Source organism: Puma concolor, chromosome C1, assembly GCF_028749965.1.
Source record: "Puma concolor isolate L17-30 chromosome C1, mPumCon1.1.hap2, whole genome shotgun sequence".
In the NCBI taxonomy this organism is placed as follows: domain Eukaryota; kingdom Metazoa; phylum Chordata; class Mammalia; order Carnivora; family Felidae; genus Puma; species Puma concolor.
This window is the reverse complement of record NC_141674.1, coordinates 49,413,747-49,419,189: the sequence shown is the minus strand read 5'-3', so window position 1 is coordinate 49,419,189 and position 5,443 is coordinate 49,413,747. Positions and strand designations below refer to the sequence as shown.

General features: G+C 35.8%; 1 long non-coding RNA gene across 1 annotated transcript; it reads left to right on the top strand.

Moving 5' to 3' along the window:
• The first annotated feature begins 427 nt into the window (after positions 1-427).
• On the top strand, positions 428-5,045 carry LOC147578057 (uncharacterized). The gene is made up of 3 exons (XR_015254185.1): positions 428-708; positions 3,264-3,390; positions 3,599-5,045. It is a non-coding gene; the product is annotated as an uncharacterized LOC147578057 (long non-coding RNA).
• The last annotated feature ends 398 nt before the right edge of the window (positions 5,046-5,443 follow it).

Genomic DNA, 5,443 nt, shown 5'->3' with positions numbered 1-5,443 from the left:
AAGCAGCTGATAGCTTTTTGGGGTATCAGTGTATGTAATGGTTTCCCTTTATCTTTCTGCATTTAAAATGCACTCTTTGTCATGAATCCTGGTGTGGACCTCCTTGGTATCATCTTATTTGGGCCTCTCTTGACTTCCTGGACCTAGGTGTCTATTTTCCTTTCCCACATTAATTTCTTCAAATACGTTTTCTGCTGCTCTTCTATTTCTGGAATCCCTGTAATGTAAATGTTATTATGTTTGATGTATCAAAGTTCTTAATTTTATTATTGTTCTTTTTGCTATTCAGCTTTGTTGCTCTTTATTACCCTTTCTCCAAGATTGCTGATCTTTTCTTCTACAACTCCTAATCCACTGATTCCCTTTAGTCTGTTTTTCATTTTGGTTACTGTAGTCTTCAGTTCTGACTAGTTCTTTTGTTATTTTCTATTGCTTTGTTGAAGTTCTCACTGAGTTCATTTACTCTTTATTTATTTCTGATGAGTATCTCTATGACCACTCCTTTGAGTTCTTTATCAGGCATATTGCTGATCCTTGTTTCATTTAGCTCCTTTACTGTGATTTTGCCTTATTCTTTCATTTGGGGCATATTCCTGTCTCCTCATTTTGTGTTTGTTTCTGTGTAGGTCAACTATGTCTTTGCCCTCCTACCCTTTTTGATGTGGCTGTCTACACATCAGCTGCAGAAGATCTGTTCCGTGTATTCAGGTAATTTTCAGATGTAGCTGTTATCTCAGTGTATCCTTTGGATGATTTTACTATCGGCCATGTTCCTGCTTTCAATGCTATATTTTATATATTATTTATGTACTCATTTTATGAATGAGAAAACTAAGCCTTTGCATAGTTAATATATTTTGCAGCTGGTATACAGCTGATGAATCAGAGGCTTAGCTAAAGAGAAACAGTACAACCCTAGTCATGTTAAATGAAAAAGAAACAAATATGAATCAAACATCTACTTGTTCAATAGACATTTTTAAAACCAGGTTAATATCTAGCATCTATAAGAATTTGGACACTAAATGGGTAAGTGGCATTAATGAAGACACTTGTTGGGATGAGCACTGGGTGTTCTACATAAGGGATGAATCACTGGAAACTACTCCTGAAATCATTATTGCACGAATAGGCATATATATAAAATAAAAGCAAACTTTGGGATTAAAAAAAAAAAAGAATTCAGACATAGACAAGGAAAATGTAATAAATAGAAAATATTCTCTGATACAGCAAAATGAATGGATTATTATAATCTAGTTTAGCAAAACATTACATTCTAGCCATTGAGACTTCCCAAGTTGGTGTGGCAGGGGATCTGCCTCTGTGAAAATCAAATGAGTTTTTATGTTAAAGCACATTGTAATAGGTTGTAACCTGACACAAATTAAAAAAAATTGTCAGATATATATGTGCACCATAGTTGACCTGATGAGACCTTGAATTTCCTTTTTTTTTATTTCTTTTTATGAAAGATTATATTTAGAAAAGCTATCAGACATTTGGAAAATAGAAGTTATATAATTGATATAAAAATGTATTAAGTAATTGATTCTAGTAGGAATTTTATGAACGATCAGGCAGTGAGCAGAGAATCTTACCAAAATTACCTAACTTATTATGATTTTACTTTAAGCCTGTTACTGATCTGTCAAAGAAAATCACTTCAATCATATATGTCTATACATCCCTTTCTCTATTACACATCAATCTATCAGCTAGTGGTATTTACATATTAGGGGAGCCTTCTAATATTATTTAACAACAGATAGAGAAGTATCATATTTGTATTTAGTATTTTTGTTATTACTAATAATACCTTTCCAACAGAATTTTACCAATTATGGTCTTAAGTGCAATTTCCTTTTGAGTAGTAATAGGTTTATCATATTGTTTCAATACAAGTACTGCTCTACCCAGGTCAGCCATGGAAGATGAGGAAACAAGATGGGATTTAAAGACTCAAAGCCAGGTTGACAGAAGTATCAGAAACTATGGTCATGAACCAGAGAGTTTCTAGTTTTAGTCTAGTCTCAAATTGACACAATTGAGACCAGCTTTTCTTTTATTCCCCAGTTTGAGATAAAATTGACATAAATTTATACAGCATTAAGGCTTTTCCAAAATATGTTCTCTATTTGAAGTCTATTATATATAGTAGACTCATATATAACATTAATACATTGCACACAGACACTAGATACCATATTATAAATTCTACATGGACAAAGACTATATTTTGTTCACTTTTTTACTTATTCACTCAACAAAGCTTTGTTATCTTCTCTGCATCAGGCTTCAAATGATTTGCACTCTAGTGGGAGAATGCTTAAAAGTAAATAGACCCAATACAAAGTGATCCATGCTCAGGTCAGAGCAGCATGGTGGAGAGGGCACACAGGAGACAAAGTCAGTATGAAAACTGTGCTGAAGAAAGGGCTTTCCAGGCAGGCAAGAGTACGATATTGGGAAATGAGGTTTAAATATTTCAGTAGAACCCAAAGGATAGGGTGTATATAAGAAAATGTGGTCAGAAATTAGACTGGAGAGTCAGCAGCTAGACCCTGAACAGATATAGATGTCATATTAAGAGTTTGTGCTTTATCCTAGATGAGCTAGAGAAATAGAAAATAGAAGTCAGAGACTGACAAAGTTTTATTATGGTCTCTTTTATAATGGAAGGCATATTAGAAACATACAAAACAAAGAATGAGGGTTTATGGTAGGGATTTAAGAGGGGAGGAATAAAATCTTAAAATATTTAGGATTAGAACTGATGTACCTTGGATGTAGTAGTAGGTTGAAAGAAGAGGATGAATAATTCAATTACTTGCTCAAGGTCTAACCTCATGCTTGACACATTGAAATCACTCAATAAGATGTTCACGGAATGAATGAGTAGAAAAGTAAATGAAGCCTAAACACCATCATTACTATCTCATTATCATCAATATCATTGACTGGATGCTTATTAGGCACCATGCTCTTGTTAACTTATTCAGCTATATTAACACAGTGGATACTCACAATAACCCTAAGTGATGGGTTCTATTAGATTTCCATTTTATAGATGGGAGAACTGAAGTTTGCTGAAGTTAGTAAGGAGAGAGTTCATGCCTTGGGTCTCATAAGTCTAAGTGGATAATTTTATCTCCTATAGTATTTTAGAAAGTTGACCTATAGCCACTGTTTTTTTAATTTAACCATGCTATTAAAAAAAATAGTCTTAAATTTTTAAGAAGATTGCCTTCTATATTTTATAGAATATTCCAGACTTCGTCATGGAAAATGGATGGAACTGTATTCCAAGCCTAGAAACTTGGGAATATACAACCTGCCTGAAAGAGAGCAAGGTTTCTTTTCATCACAGAAACAAAAACTAGGAGAAAGGTAACATGGTGCTTTGCATTCACTTGCTTCACTGTCACTAAAAATAACAGAAGTGATGCTGCATTTTTCTTCTCTCTATAATGAATGGCCTAATTGCATTTGGTAATTGCATATGACTGAGAATAATTTAATTGAAAATGAACTGTGGCTTTGCTTTTTGCAAATGCAGGCATCTTGAGTTTCTCACTGGTTTATTATGTCTTACCAGGCCTTGCCCCTATGAAGAGAGGAAGTCCCCCCTCAACACTGGAGACCCCATGGATTTTCATGGAGGGCATCTTGATTGACACCATAAATGTCGATAAGTCAGGGGCAATTTGATGTTATCCCTTGAGCTTTTTCACCTCCCTGTTACTGAAAAACATCTCATCATCATTATCATTACCATATTATCATTATCACAATTCCTGTATGTGTATGTTTGAGAATCAACAAAGCAGTTTCATTTACAGGTGGAAAAAAAAAAACCAGGTATTTCTTTATTGCTTATGAAAAACCAAAATTCAGAGAAGAGACTTGCCTAGATCACATACTTGAGGAACCACAGTTTGTACCTAAGAATCTAAACAAAGTGTTTTCCTACTATTAAGTGCCTACCTAAAGACCTAAAAAAAAAAAAATCACAATATACATGACTTTAAAACACCTGAGGAAGGGAGCCAACAGGAATGTGATTTTAATTCAAGAATATTTTAAATTAAATAAGAATGTTTAATATGTAATGCCTAATAAGTCAGCAGCAAGCAATAATACGAAGAAGAAACTACAAATCAAAAGGTGGTGGGACGGGTGCCTGGGTGGCTCCTTCAGTTAAACATAAACATGTGACTCTTGATATCAGCTCAGGTCTTGATCTCAGGGTTGTGAGTTCAAGCCCTGCACTGGGTGTGAAGCCTACTTAAAAAAAAAAAAAAGTGGTGGTGGGCAAGGGAAGATACAGAGGATTCACCACAGCAGGCTAACTGGTATGGCTTCTTACCTGTACCCAGACATTAGGAGCAGTACTGAAGACAGAAGCTGAGCAGATTCAATCCCAAGGATTAACACTATATGCCTCCAAACTGGAAAGAGTGCTGATCAGGAACTGGTGATCAGGCAGTCCTAGAAGATGTAAAGTAATATTCCATTAAGGTATAGTATATAGGTTTTCCTTTCCAATTTTTTATTGTGGTAAATAAACACAACAAAATTTACCATCATAACCATTAAATACAAAGGTCAGTAGTGTTAAGTACATTCATATCGTAGTGTAACCATCACTACCCTCCATCTCCAGATTGCTTTTCATCTTGTAAAACTGAAGCTCTGTACCCATTAAATAATAACTCCCAGTTCCCCCTCTCCCATCTCCTGAAACCACCTTCTGTCTCAATGATTTTGACTAATCTAGGTACCTCCTTAAAATTTAATCCTAGTTTGTCTTTTTGTGACTGACTTGTTTCACTTAGCACTATGTCCTCCAGTTTTAGCCTATTGTAGTATATTCCAGAATTTTCTTTTCAAGGCTGAGTAATATTTCATTGTACATATATACCACATTTTGCTTCTCTGTCAAATGGACACTTGGGTTTCTTCCACATTTTAGCTATTGTGAATAATACTGCTATGAATGTGGGTACCTTAGCTTGGGTTGCTGCAACAAAATACCACAAACTGAGGGGCGCCTGGGTGGCGCAGTCGGTTAAGCGTCCGACTTCAGCCAGGTCACGATCTCGCGGTCCGGGAGTTCGAGCCCCGCGTCAGGCTCTGGGCTGATGGCTCGGAGCCTGGAGCCTGTTTCCGATTCTGTGTCTCCCTCTCTCTCTGCCCCTCCCCCGTTCATGCTCTGTCTCTCTCTGTCCCAAAAATAAATAAAAACGTTGAAAAAAAAATTAAAAAAAAAAAAATACCACAAACTGGGTGGTTTAAACAATGGAAGTTTATTTTTCACAGTGCTAGACGTGGGAAAGTCAGAAATCAAGGTGCTTGGGAACCTCTTCCTTGCATGCTATAAGCTCACATGACCTTTCCTTATTACATGTGCAGGGACAAAGTCTTGTCTCCTCCTCTTCAT